This window comes from Triturus cristatus, chromosome 1_1 (genome assembly GCF_964204655.1).
Source record: "Triturus cristatus chromosome 1_1, aTriCri1.1, whole genome shotgun sequence".
Classification (NCBI taxonomy): domain Eukaryota; kingdom Metazoa; phylum Chordata; class Amphibia; order Caudata; family Salamandridae; genus Triturus; species Triturus cristatus.
Window position 1 is genome coordinate 642653809 of NC_140579.1, and position 14695 is coordinate 642668503.

Below are 14695 nucleotides of genomic sequence, written 5' to 3' on the forward strand. Positions count from 1 at the left end.
TAGTGTAGGAGTTACTGCTGGGGATAGTGTTTTAGGGTTTAGTGTAGTGCCGTGGTGTTTGTATAGTTTAGGGGGTCATGGTGGGGGTAGTGTTTTAGGGTATAGGGTAGTGCAGTGGTGTTGGGTAGTGTAGAGGGTACTGCTGGGGGTTGTGTTTTAGGGTAGTGCTGTGGTGTTTGTGTAGTATTGATGGTAGTTATGGGAGTAGTGTTTTAGGGTTTAGTGTAGTGCAGTGGTGTTTGGGTAGTGTAGGGGTAGTGCTGGGGTAGTGTTTTAAGGTTTAGGGTAGTGCAGTGGTGTTTGGGTAGTGTAGGGGGTCGTGCTGGGGGTAGTGTTTTAGGGTTTAGGGCAGTGCAGTGGTGTTTGTGTAGTTTAGGGGTCGTGCTGGGGTAGTGTTTCAGGGTTTAGGGAGGTGCAGTGGTGTTTGTGTAGTGTAGGGGGTCGTGTGTTAGGGTTTAGGGTAGTGCAGTTGTGTTTGGGTAGTGTAGCGGGTCGCGCTGGGGGTAGATGTAGAGTTTAGGGTAGTGCAGTGGTGTTTGTGTAGGGTAGGGGGACATGTTGTAGGGTGTAGGGTAGTGCAGTGGTCTTTGGGTAGTGTAAGAGGTTGTGCTGGGGGTAGAGTTTTAGGGCCGTACAGAGGTGTTTGTGTAGTATACGGTGTCGTGCTGGTGGTAGTGTCTTAGGGTTTAGGGTAGTGCAGTGGAGTTTGTGTAGTGTAGGGGGTCGTGCTGGGGGTAGATTTAGGGTTTAGGGTAGTGCATTGGTGATTGTGTAGATTAGGGTGTTGTGTTTTAGGGTTTAGGGTAGTGAAGTGGTGTTTGGGTAGTGTAGGGGGTTGTGCTGGGGGTAGTGTTTTAGTGTTTAGGGTAGTGCAGTGTTTGTGTAGTGTAGGGGGACATGTTTTAGGGTTTAGGGTAGTGCAATGGTGTTTGGGTAGTGTAGGGGGTCATGCTGGGGTAGTGTTTTAGGGTTTAGGGTAGTCAGTTGTGTTTGGGTAGTGTAGGGGGTACTGCTGGGGATAGTGTTTTAGGGTTTAGTGTAGTGCCCTGGTGTTTGTACAGTTTAGGGGTCATGGTGGGGGTAGTGTTATAGGGTAGTGCAGTGGTGTTCGGTAGTGTAGAGGGTACTGCTGGGGGTAGTGTTTTAGGGTTTAGGGTAGTGCTGTGGTGTTTGTGTAGTATTGGGGGTAGTTCTGAGAGTAGTGTTTTAGGGTTTAGTGTAGTGCAGTGGTGTTTGGGAAGTGTAGGGGTAGTGCTGGGGGTACTGTTTTAAGGTTTAGGGTAGTGCAGTGGTGTTTAGGTAGTGTAGGGGGTCGTGCTGTGGTAGTGTTTTAGGGTTTTGGGCAGTGCAGTGGTGTTTGTGTAGTGTAGTGGTCGTGCTGGGGTAGTGTTTTAGGGTTTAGGGTAGTGCAGTGGGGTTTGTGTAGTGTAGGGGGTCATGGTAGGGGTAGTGTTTTAGAGTATAGGGTAGTGCAGTGGTGTTGGGTAATGTAGGGGGTACTGCTGGAGGTAGTGTTTTAGGGTTTAGGGTAGTGCAGTGGTATTTGGGTAGTATAGGAGGTTGTGCTGGGGGTAGTGTTTTAGGGTTTAGGGCAGTGCAGTGGTGTTTGGGTATTGCAGGGGCTTGTGCTGGGGGTAGTATTTTAGTGTTTAGGGTTGTGCAGTGGTGTTTGGGTAGTGTAAGGGGTCATGTTGGGGTAGATTTAGGGTTTAGGGTAGTGCAGTGGTGTTTGTGTAGTGTAGGGGGTCGCGCTGGGGGTAGTGTTTTATGGTTTATGGTAGTGTAGGGGGTCACGTTGGGGTAGTGTTTTCGGGTTTAGGGTAGTGCAGTGGTGTTTGTGTAGTGTAGGGGCTCATGCTGGGGGTAGTGTTTTAGGGTTTAGAGTAGTGCAGTGGTGTTTGTGTAGTGTATGGGGTCATACTGGGGTTAGATTTAGGGTTTACGAAAGTGCAGGGGTGTTTGGGTAGTGTAGGGGTTCGTGCTGGGGGTGGGGTTTTAGGGTTTAGGGCAGTGCAGTGGTGTTTGGGTAGTGTAAGAAGTTGTGCTGGGGGTAGAGTTTTAGGGCAGTACAGAGGTGTTTGTGTAGTATACGGTGTCGTGCTGGTGGTAGTGTCTTAGGGTTTAGGGTAGTGCAGTGGAGTTTGTGTAGTGTAGGGGGTCGTGCTGGGGTAGATTTAGGGTTTAGGGTAGTGCATTGGTGACTGTGTAGATTAGGGGGTCGTGTTTTAGGGTTTAGGGTAGTGAAGTGGTGTTTGGGTAGTGTAGGGCGTTGTGCTGGGGGTAGTGTTTTAGTGTTTAGGGTAGTGCAGTGTTTGTGTAGTGTAGGGGGACATGTTTTAGGGTTTATAGTAGTGCAATGGTGTTTGGGTAGTGTAGGGGGTCATGCTGGGGTAGTGTTTTAGGGTTTAGGGTAGTCAGTTGTGTTTGGGTAGTGTAGGGGGTACTGCTGGGGATAGTGTTTTAGGGTTTAGTGTAGTGCCGTGGTGTTTGTATAGTTTAGGGGTCATGGTGGGGGTAGTGTTTTAGGGTATAGGGTAGTGCAGTGGTGTTCGGTCGTGTAGAGGGTCCTGCTGGGGGTAGTGTTTTAGGGTTTAGGGTAGTGCTGTGGTGTTTGTGTAGTATTGGGGGTAGTTCTGGGAGTAGTGTTTTAGGGTTTAGTGTAGTGCAGTGGTGTTTGGGAAGTGTAGGGGTAGTGCTGGGGGTACTGTTTTAAGGTTTAGGGTAGTGCAGTGGTGTTTAGGTAGTGTAGGGGGTCGTGCTGGGGTAGTGTTTTAGGGTTTTGGGCAGTGCAGTGGTGTTTGTGTAGTGTAGTGGTCGTGCTGGGGTAGTGTTTTAGGGTTTAGGGTAGTGCAGTGGGGTTTGTGTAGTGTAGGGGTCGTGTTTTAGGGTTTAGGATAGTGCAGTGGTGTTTGGGTAGTGTAGCGGGTCGTGCTGGGGGTAGATGTAGGGTTTAGGGTAGTGCAGTGGTGTTTGGGTAGTGTAGGGGTCGTGCTAGGGGTAATGTTTTAGGGTTTAAGGTAGTGCAGTGGAGTTTGTGTAGTGTAGGGGGTCGTGCTTGGGGTAGTGTTTTAGGGTTTAGTGTAGTGCAGGGTTGTTTTAGGAGTGTATGGGGTCATGCTGGGGTAGTGTTTTATGGTTTAGGGTAGTGCAGTTGTGTTTGGGTAGTGTAGGGGGTACTGCTGTGGGTAGTGTTTTAGGGTTTAGGGTAGTGCTGTGGTGTTTGCGTAGTATTGGGGGTAATTCTGGGAGTAGTGTTTTTAGGTTTAGTGTATTGCAGTGGTGTTTGGGTAGTGTAGGGGGTCATGCTGGGGTAGTGTTTTAGGGTTTAGGGTAGTCAGTTGTGTTTGGGTAGTGTAGGGGGTACTGCTGGGGGTAGTGATTTAGGGTTTAGTGTAATGCTGTGGTGTTTGTATAGTTTAGGGGGTCATGGTAGGGGTAGTGTTTTAGGGTATAGGGTATAGGGTAGTGCAGTGGTGTAGGCTAGTATAGGGGGTACTGCTGGGGGTAGTGTTTTAGGGTTTCGGGTAGTGCAGTGGTGTTTGGGTAGTATAGGGGGTCATGCTGGGGGTAGTGGTTTAGGGTTCAGGGCAGTGCAGTGGTGTTTGGTTATTGCAGGGGCTTGTGCTGGAGGTAGTATTTTAGTGTTTAGGGTTGTGCAGTGGTGTTTGGGTAGTGTAAGGGGTCATGCTGGGGGTAGATTTAGGGTTTAGGGTAGTGCAGTGGTGTTTGTGTTGTGTAGGGGGTCGCGCTGGGGGTAGTGTTTTAGGGTAGTGTAGGGGGTCACGTTGGGGGTAGTGTTTTCAGGTTTAGGGTAGTGCCGTGGTGTTTGTGTAGTGTATGGGGACATGATGGGGTAGTGTTTTAGGGTTTAGGGTAGTGCAGTGGTGTTTGGGTAGTGTAGGGGGTCGTACTGGGGTTAGATTTAGGGTTTACAAAAGTGCAGTGGTGTTTGGGTAGTGTAGGGGTTCATGCTGGGGGTGGGGTTTTATGGTTTAGGGCAGTGCAGTGGTGTTTGGGTAGTGTAGGGGCATCGTGCTGGTGGAAGTATTTTAGGGTTTATGGCAGTGCAGAGGTGTTTGGGTAGTGTAGGGGTTCATGCTGGGGGTAGGGTTTTAGGGTTTAGGGCAGTGCAATGGTGTTTGGGTAGTGCAGGGGGTCGTGCTGGGGGTAGTGTTTTAAGGTTTAGGATAGTGCAGTGGTGTTTGGGTAGTGTAGGGGTCATGCTGGGGTAGTGTTTTAGGGTTTAGGGTAGTCAGTTGTGTTTGGGTAGTGTAGGAGTTACTGCTGGGGATAGTGTTTTAGGGTTTAGTGTAGTGCCGTGGTGTTTGTATAGTTTAGGGGGTCATGGTGGGGGTAGTGTTTTAGGGTATAGGGTAGTGCAGTGGTGTTGGGTAGTGTAGAGGGTACTGCTGGGGGTTGTGTTTTAGGGTAGTGCTGTGGTGTTTGTGTAGTATTGATGGTAGTTATGGGAGTAGTGTTTTAGGGTTTAGTGTAGTGCAGTGGTGTTTGGGTAGTGTAGGGGTAGTGCTGGGGTAGTGTTTTAAGGTTTAGGGTAGTGCAGTGGTGTTTGGGTAGTGTAGGGGGTCGTGCTGGGGGTAGTGTTTTAGGGTTTAGGGCAGTGCAGTGGTGTTTGTGTAGTTTAGGGGTCGTGCTGGGGTAGTGTTTCAGGGTTTAGGGAGGTGCAGTGGTGTTTGTGTAGTGTAGGGGGTCGTGTGTTAGGGTTTAGGGTAGTGCAGTTGTGTTTGGGTAGTGTAGCGGGTCGCGCTGGGGGTAGATGTAGAGTTTAGGGTAGTGCAGTGGTGTTTGTGTAGGGTAGGGGGACATGTTGTAGGGTGTAGGGTAGTGCAGTGGTCTTTGGGTAGTGCAGTGGGTCGTGCTGGGGGTAATGTTTTAAGGTTTAGGGTAGTACAGTGGTGTTTGGGTAGTGTAGGGGGTCATGCTGGAGTAGTGTTTTAGGGTTTAGGGTAGTCAGTTGTGTTTGGGTAGTGTAGGAGTTACTGCTGGGGATAGTGTTTTAAGGTTTAGGGTAGTGCAGTGGTGTTTGGGTAGTGTAGCCGGTCGCGCTGGGGGTAGATGTAGGGTTTAGGGTAGTGTAGTGGTGTTTGTGTAGTGTAGGGGGACATGTTTTAGGGTTTAGGGTAGTGCAGTGGTCTTTGGGTAGTGCAGGGGGTCGTGCTAAGGGTAATGTTTTAGGGTTTATGGTAGTGCAGTGGAGTTTATGTAGTGGAGGGGGTCATGCTTGGGGTAGTGTTTTAGGGTTTAGGTAGTGCAGGGGTGTTTTGGTAGTGTATGGGTCATGCTGGGGTAGTGTGTTATGGTTTAGGGTAGTGCAGTTGTGTTAAGGTTGTGCAGGGGGTTGTGCTGGGGGTAGTGTTTTAGGGCAGTGCAGAGGTGTTTGTGTAATATAGGGGATCGTGCTGGGGGTAGATTTAGGGTTTAGGGTAGTGCAGTGGTGTTTGTGTAGTGTAGGGGGTGGTGTTTTAGGGTTTAGGGTAGTGCAGTGGTGTTTGGGTAGTGTAGGGGGTTGTGCTGGGGGTAGTGTTTTAGTGTTTAGGGTAGTGCAGTGTTTGTGTAGTGTAGGGGGTCATGTTTTAGGTTTTAGGGTAGTGCACTGGTGTTTGGGTAGTGTAGGGGTTTGTGCTGGGGGTAGTTTTTCAGGGTTTGGGATAGTGATGTGGTGTTTGTGTAGTGTAGGGGGTTATGCTAGGGGTAGATTTAGGGTTTAGGGTAGTGCAGTGGTGTTTGTGTAGTGTAGGGGATCGTGCTGGGGGTAGATTTAGGGTAGTGCAGTGGTGTTTGGAAAGTGTTGGGGTCGTGCTGAGGGTAGTGTTTTTGGGTTTAGTGCAGTGCAGTGGTGTTTGGGTAGTGTAGGGGTTCATGCTGGGGATGGGGTTTTAGGGTTTAAGGCAGTGCAGTGGTGTTTGGGTAGTGCAGGGGGTCGTGCTGGGGGTAGTGTTTTAAGGTTTAGGATAGTGCAGTGGTGTTTGGGTAGTGTAGGGGTCATGCTGGGGTAGTGTTTTAGGGTTTAGGGTAGTCAGTTGTGTTTGGGTAGTAAAGGAGTTACTGCTGGGGATAGTGTTTTAGGGTTTAGTGTAGTGCCGTGGTGTTTTTATAGTTTAGGGGGTCATGGTGGGAGTAGTGTTTTAGGGTTTAGTGTGGTGCAGTGGTGTTTGGGTAGTGTAGGGGTAGTGCTGGGGTAGTGTTTTAAGGTTTAGGGTAGTGCAGTGGTGTTTGGGTAGTGTAGGGGGTCGAGCTGGGGTAGTGTTTTAGGGTTTAGGGCAGTGCACTGGTGTTTGTGTAGTTTAGGGGTCGCGCTGGGGTAGTGTTTTAGGGTTTAGGGTAGTGCAGTGGTGTGTGTGTAGTGTAGGGGGTCGTGTTTTAGGGTTTAGGGTAGTGCAGTGGTGTTTGTGTAGTGTAGCGGGTAGCGCTGGGGGTAGATGTAGGGTTTAGGGTAGTGCAGTGGTGTTTGTGTAGTGTAGGGGGACATGTTTTAGGGTGTAGGGTAGTGCAGTGGTCTTTGGGTAGTGTTGGGGGTCGTGCTGGGGTAGATTTAGGGTTGAGGGTAGTGCAGTGGTGTTTGTGTAGTCTAGGGGGCCGTGTTTAAGGGTATAGGGTAGTGCAGAGGTGTTTGGGTAGTGTAGGGGATTGTGCTGGGGTAGTGTTTTAGTGTTTAGGGTAGTGCAGTGCAGTTTGTGTAGTGTAGGGTGTCATGTTTTAGGGTATAGGGTAGTGCAGTGGTGTTTGGGTAGTGCAGGGGGTCATGCTGGGTGTAGTGTTTTAAGGTTTAGGGTAGTGCAGGGGTGTTTTGGTAGTGTAGGGGGTCTTTCTGGGGTAGTGTTTTAGGTGTTTAGGGTAGTGCAGTTGTGTTTGGGTTGTGTAGGGGGTACTGCTAGCAGTAGGGTTTTAGGGTTCAGTGTAGAGCCGTGGTGTTTGTATAGTTTAGGAGGTCATGGTGGGGGTATTGATTTAGGGTATAGGGTAGTGCAGTGGTCTTGGATAGTGTAGGGGGTACTGCTGGGGGTAGTGTTTTAGGGTTTAGTGTAGTGCTGTGGTGTTTGTGTAGTATTGGGGTAGTTTTGGGAGTAGTGTTTTAGGGTTTAGTGTAGTGCAGTGGTGTTTGGGTAGTGTAGGGGTAGTGCTGGGGGTAATGTTTTAGGGTTTAGGGTAGTGCAGTGGTGTTTTGGTAGTGTAGGGGGTTGCGCTGGGGGTAGTGTTTTAGGGTTTAGGGCAGTGCAGTGGTGTTTGGGTATTGCAGGGGGTTGTGCTGGGGGTAGTATTTTAGTGTTTAGGGTTGTGCAGTGGTGTTTGGGTAGTGTAAGTGGTCATGTTGGGGGTATATTTAGGGTTTAGGGTAGTGCATCAGTGTTTGTGTAGTGTAGGGGTCGCTCTGGGGGTAGTGTTTTAGGGTTTAGGGTAGTGTAGGGTGTCACGCTGGGGGTAGTGTTTTTGGGTTTAGGGTAGTGCAGTGGTGTTTGTGCAGTTAGGGGTGTAGAAAATAGGCCTCAGCTAGGCCTACCAGTGCAAGGGGTTCGCCCTTCTCTGCACAAAGTCCTCAGACTATTAGAAAGAAGTTGGCACAGAAACTGAAATAGAAAATACATAGTTTATTAAACCTCAGGAGGTGGAACCACATTCACCCAGCACCCTGTGGTGCTGAATGAAGGTAGCACCCAGAGTAGAAGAACCATGGGTCTTTTATACCCACACAGGGGCTCAGGAAAAGGGCGGTGCAGGCATACATGAGAAGAGTTACATACATAGATGGTCATACAGAAATGCACTGTCAATAGCAAGGGAGGAGCTAGCCGTTGCTGACTCTGGTAGAAACAACCTGATAGTTACAGACTAAAAACAGATGCATGGACAGTTAGAAATTCCTGCGCATGTGCAGGGTAGCAGAGTCTAAGTATAGCCAGTCCTTTAAACAGAGCACAAGGGAAGACAAAATGGCTGCCAGAAATACAAAATGGATTCCACAAAATGTACAGGATAGCCTGTAAATACCAGATGGATTCTGCTAACGCTAATTTAATCGCAGCAAATTTACAACAGACGACCCTTTTAGCGTTAGCTGAAGACATCTCCCATAATCCAGTAGGAAAAATGAAAAATATGCATATTAATTTTTAATAATTTTTTTTTTCTTTTCATAAATTTCCTAATTCATTGCTAGGTGGGCATTTCTCATTCTAAATATTGTTAAGCGGGTATGTATGAGGTATAAACAGAAGTACAAAGGGAACAGAGAATTGGGTCATACAGATAGCAGGAGAGAGTAATTACTATTATCAGAAACAGAATTATTAGCTTTCTAGTCCTAAGCAAATCCTAGAATCATCCAGTAAAAACATTTTCACGGCTCCTATGCATTTCAGTTACCATCAATTTCAACTTCAAAAACATTTTCGCTAGACTTTTCCAGTGTTTCTTTTATGAGGGCTAGAGTATCTATCATTATACCCAATACACACATTAAAGCAGTCAGACATATTATTTACAAAAATGATCCTGGATCCAGAGGACCAGGAGAACTACACAGAACCATGAGAATTAGGACGAAGAGCTGCAAAGGGTTGCTCCTCCTAAAAAATGGGACGATCAATGGGGTACATTTTCAACAAAAAGAAAAAGAAGTCCTTGGGAAATTAAAGCCGCTGTACAACCAACCAGAGGGGAGCCTTCTCCCTGTGTCCGTTTGAGCCTCACAGGCAGGCTCTTGTTGTTCCCACGGTGGAGCTGCACAACTCGCAACTCAGGAATCATGGCCCAGTTTCAAGGAAAAAGTTTCTTCTTTCAGGATAGGGCAATCACCCACCAGGGCAAATGCGCTCAGCGATCCTGTCCAGTGTCTCAGGCAGTGCACCAGTTTTCTTCATTTCAATCTAACAGGCACCAGAGACACAGCACCTGTACCCTGAACTCAAGTCCTTCCCTAACTCCTGTATTGCTCTGCTGGCATACTGCTCTTTCGTTGGGGCCATGGATTGCATTCAGTGTGCCCAGGTATCTCCTTTACAGCCACTTTGGGACCAGGATTCAGAGGCCTGATGCTAGGATCTCTGAAGCAACCCTTGTTTCAAAGGGGGTTACCTCAAGCAAAAACCTTCTTCCCTTCCTGGTCGGTCTGTGACTCTCGGCTGGGCATCAAAAGCTTGATCCACGATTTCTCCTTTCTGATTTGTGACCCCGTCTTTCGCCCAAGATAGTAGCAGGGGTACGCTCATCACAATGCAGGTCCTGGTTGCCAGTAATGCCTGTGCTGGTTACCTTCACTTTGACTTCAAGCTGGACTGGTGCTGACTCCTCAAGCTGGATCTGATGTCCGCGCCCCTCTGGCAATGGTTGTAAGGCAGCAAATATCTATTGGTGGACAGAACAAAAGGTCTTTAGACAAGGCACAGAAATAATCTATCAACAGAGAGGATAGTCTCAGAATACTTCCTAGTCCAGGGACGCCCCATATATTAACAAGGCACCCTGGAACCACTTTCATCTATGTGAGAGTAAATAAAACAACAGCCTGGACCTATTGGCAAGTATAAAAAGAACTCTTTAGTGAACTGATAAGAGTAATACGTCACCCAATGCCAAGCAGTCAAGGAAGTCTGTGTTCATTTTTAAAGACCCTCAAGAAAAAGGAAATGTTACACACGTTTACTCCTAAACATTGCATTATTTGTACAGGACTGCAGACACTTCTAAAATGATTTTTCTTAATTAAAGCACCTACATTGTATACTCAGGACCATGCTCTTATGTTATAGGAGCAACAGGAAAATCTAAAACTGCTAATTTAACAAGGATTCCTATTACATACAGAACTAAAAACTTCAACATAATGGGTACATGTTCTCCAGCGGAACATCTTGTGACTAACAGACTCCTGTAAAACAATATTTTCCTCAAAAATGTTTGCTAAGGTTCACATGGGCATCTTCTCTGCATTCTATTTTTCACAATCCAAACTATGCTACATCAGCTCTAGCAAGGACTGTCAGTTTATCTACACAGACTAGCTAATAAAAACTAGCAATGCCCTTGCAAAAACTGTATGTAGCATGAGAATAACAAACAATAGTGGTGTTGTCACCTGAGAATTTTCAAACAAAAACTACCCACAGCTAGTTCCCCTTCAAGATCAAATAAGGAAGCAGCAATCTAGACTACTCATCCTCTCATAATTCCATCAGAGAGGATTGGTAGTAACATAGCAAAATATATTTATTCGTTTTATTAATGCTAATAATGTTGAAAACAGTATTACTGAATAGCCAATTAAATGTCTCATGGTTATTTCACAGACAGTTTAGACAGGCTCGAAAAAAATTAAGAAAAAGAGAGAGAACACATAAATTTGCCTACCCTTAATTTGTAGAGGAGCTAGCCTCCACTCCCCAGTTTTGACAGTAAGAAACCTGTACCAGGTTTCATTCTGTCAACACTATCAACCCCAATTTGTAGCAACTGGGCATAAACAAACTCTGAGGAGCGAAATAGCACAGTTCAGCTAGCCAAAGAACATATTCCTTTAGCAAATGTACTAGTGCAACATGAGGCCGCATGAATTCAAACTGAATCCCATTGCTTCCTGAATTCAACCCTAAAAACATTTATACTATATATATATGGCAGAGCCATTGTCTTTTAAAGAGAGGTCACATATACTATGTTCATGGAGTGCACACAAAAACTTGCTTTTACCAAAAAAAAAAGGTAAGCAAAAACCTCTTTCTTCCCCTGCCATTTCGTTTTTCAAATGTCGAAATGCCAAAGCAACGTTGTGCTGAGCCCTACAGGCTTCTAAATGTAGGACTTTGACCTATAACCTATGCAGTTGTCCCAGCATGCATGCAAGGTTTTCATGCGGTGCTTCCAAGTCAAAGTGACCCTAAAGACCGAAGACAGAGCAGCAAAACCCACTCTGTGTGCCGACCAGCAATTTCAGAGGTAAGCTTAATAACTTCTGCCAATTTTTGTACATTGATATGTATAAGCAGTGTGCCAAGCGTTTGTCTAGCAGTATAGATGGTCTATGCTTACATATGTGCATTTACTGGGGCGTAAGGCAGTTTAAAAACTGATCTGACTGGAGAAAACTCATTTAAATAGTGAATTTTTACCCAATTTCGACTTTGATTTTCAGGGCACTTAAAAATTAACATCCTACAATGTTTTTGCATAATAGTCATCCCCAGAATGTCCTCTACATATCCCAGAGATGTGGCATCAAAAATGTATAATGTATACCCTTATAAAAATGAGTTTTGTACGCCTGGGTAAAGTGACATTTTCACATGTAATTGACCCCCTATTGCTGTATAGCACGGCTTAAATGCAATTTGGATGCTAGGAGGTCACAGTATCATTATTAGGCATTATAAATAGTAAAAAACGAATTTGTTTTTGCACCTATTTGAAATACCATTTTTTTTATATAATCAAAATATATATTTTTTGTTAATAAATCTAATCATTTTGATGAGTCTACATATGAAAAGCGAGCTGCATCCCTTGCCTATTACATTGAAACACATTAATTCTTAGCCCTAAGCACAGAAGCTTAGCTTGAAACATCTTAAGTCTGCGCCACTTTTAAATGAAGGACAGTCATTATTATTTAACATCAAAAACAACTCTTATCCTTATTTAAAAAGGCATTAACAAAAGAAATCCCTACTGTCAATCTGTCCTCTGTTTATCAAAAAATAATGAAACTACATTTCTAACTGTTAAAACAGCAGTCTGAAATGCCGCATTTTACAATGTGTTTGACTGTAGCTGTTCTCTGCGGCCGGAGTCCGCAGAGGAACAGAAATAGTCTTGCTGACACAGCTGTTTGACACGTAAAGGCGTCGAAATTCACACGCCTTGCAAGTCAACCTTTCAAGCCAACACAAATCTGTTGTGCTGTATAATGTGAATGCCTTTTAATACCCTATACAAAAGATAAATGCTGTGACATTTTGTATCTGAATTTAGTCTATTGTAAAACACACAATTTCGTTTTTCTCTTTACACAGGTCATCTTAATTTTAACTTTCTAAAGGTAAAACTCTTATCCGATAATCCATGTTATTTTTGCGCCACAATTTCCACTGAGAAAATTAATTCTCAATTGGAAAATCGTTTTTATATAGGCATATAGCCCTTAAAATTTCAAGCAAGAGCATCATTTTACTTTTTGTGTAGGATAAATGCAACAGTTTTTAAAACAAATAAAAACAGTTTTCTATGGAAAGTCTAACTGGTCTTTGCACAAAATAGGGCCAAGGAAGGCTCCTTGGGTTTCGTTCCTCAGCTGCCCTGTCTCATCAGAGAAGCTAAAAATAGCCCCTCAGCGCAGAACCGGGCCACAGCGATTGCTCCTAGCCCCCACCTTTCTCCAAGGCTGTCCTGCTGCAAGCATTACACATTTTCATGTCAGTGAAGCTTTCTAAGCAGTGATTTCACCTCCTGGTTCACTCCCCTATTTTTAGCCCCCACCTTATAAGCTGCAAGGTCAAAATCTGCCTTGCACAGCCCTGAAGCTGTCAAAGACAAAAAGCCTTCCTAATTTTATGTAAACTGCAATAATTTGCCCTATGGTAAAATTAATTTTGATTTACAATTTCTTTTCAGGGGTCATAATTTTATTTTCTAGTCTCAGATTAGCAGGTTCAGCTTAAATTAGAACCTACAACCCTGTGGACCCAGCACATTGGCTCACTGAACCACCAAGAACACAAAGCTGCATAGGAACAATTTGCAAATTCGAAATACCCACAATTTTCTCAAGCTAAACTTTTAACCGGTCCCTAATTACTCTTCATTAATACTTTTGTACATTAAGGGTGTCATCAAATCACAGGGGTTGCTCTTTCTCTAGCTACACCCCTCTCAATTTCCTTTTGCGACTTATTGATGGTGATGAGACCAAATTAAATTTACTCCTTAACAATTTTACTTCTCAGAATTCTTTCACATATTCACAGTCATTCAATCACACGCTTTTTCCAGTGCTAGCAACATCCAAAACACAATTTACCACACCATAACATGTAAACACACATTTAACAGATCAACACTTAAGACAGAAACAAAAGACAGCCCACAGACTGTACTTAAACCAAACCATTTGTAAATACTAGTTGCAAGTCATATTCACCAGATTTGGCTGGCAGAACACCAAAAAAACGCTCTGCATCTCATCACTTATGAATGTTACTAAGTGCACAGACCAGGATCCTTTTATGTACATATTTAGTTCCTCGGGGTACTAGTCACCACTTACAAGTATTTTTATTCCATAATGCGCTGTACATTATAGAAGAAAGACCATACTTAATATACATATCCCTATTAGGCGTCCCCTCCGGGGGGGGGGGGGGCAGTTGTGCTTCATCAAGTCTCATTTCGGTACCATTCCAAAAGCAACACATCTTTTGAAGTGTGCTAAAGACAGATATGCCAAAAATAGTGCAGAATATGCAATATTATAATCAAAGTAGCACTTAAGGTACCTTTAGTACGATGTGCCGTTCAAATCAATTCAGTTAGAGAAAATTCTCCTCATTACCTGCCTATGTGAATTGCAAGTCACATATGTCAAAACAAACCAAGTTGGCCAACACAAAATATACCATACTCAAAGCCACAGTAAGCGTTACTAAACTACCTTACCAATCACAGGCATCAAAACCAACAGCAAGCGCCGCAGACACTTACCAATCACTTGGTGTCCAGATTCATCCTGCCAAGTTCTAAAATCGACCAAAGAGGTCACTGCACGGTGAATCAACAGAAGAGATCTCAGTCGAGGACCGGTGCCACCTGGATGGTCAGATCAGAAAGAAAGGAAAAGTCGCCGTGGATGCCAAGACTCTGGTCTTATCGGGCAGTGATCATGTCCAGAGCGAGATTCCAATCCTTCATCGCGACCAATCCTTTGGGCATCCGAGTCACCGATGAGCCCCAAGTTGAGGCGCCAATTGTAGAAAATAGGCCTCAGCTAGGCCTACCAGTGCAAGGGGTTCGCCCTTCTCTGCACAAAGTCCTCAGACTATTAGAAAGAAGTTGGCACAGAAACTGAAATAGAAAATACATAGTTTATTAAACCTCAGGAGGTGGAACCACATTCACCCAGCACCCTGTGGTGCTGAATGAAGGTAGCACCCAGAGTAGAAGAACCATGGGTCTTTTATACCCACACAGGGGCTCAGGAAAAGGGCGGTGCAGGCATACATGAGAAGAGTTACATACATAGATGGTCATACAGAAATGCACTGTCAATAGCAAGGGAGGAGCTAGCCGTTGCTGACTCTGGTAGAAACAACCTGATAGTTACAGACTAAAAACAGATGCATGGACAGTTAGAAATTCCTGCGCATGTGCAGGGTAGCAGAGTCTAAGTATAGCCAGTCCTTTAAACAGAGCACAAGGGAAGACAAAATGGCTGCCAGAAATACAAAATGGATTCCACAAAATGTACAGGATAGCCTGTAAATACCAGATGGATTCTGCTAACGCTAATTTAATCGCAGCCAATTTACAACAGGGGGTCATGCTGGGGGTAGTGTTTTAGGGTTTAAGGTAGAGCATTGGTTTTTGCGTAGTGTAGGGGAACGTGCTGGGGTAGTGTTTTAGAGTTTAGGGTAGTGCAGTGGTGTTTGGGTAGTGTAGGGGGTAGTACTGAGCGTAGATTTAGGGTTTACGAAAG

At 45.1% G+C, this 14695-nt stretch overlaps 1 long non-coding RNA gene across 1 annotated transcript in view; it reads right to left on the reverse strand.

Moving 5' to 3' along the window:
* Positions 1-7584: 7584 nt before the first annotated feature.
* LOC146870753 (uncharacterized) overlaps positions 7585-14695 on the reverse strand; it is a 240123-nt gene continuing 233012 nt past the window's right edge. Inside the window, exon 2 of the long non-coding RNA XR_014979264.1 lies at positions 7585-9360. This is a non-coding gene — a long non-coding RNA (uncharacterized LOC146870753). The remainder of the gene's footprint in view (positions 9361-14695) is intronic.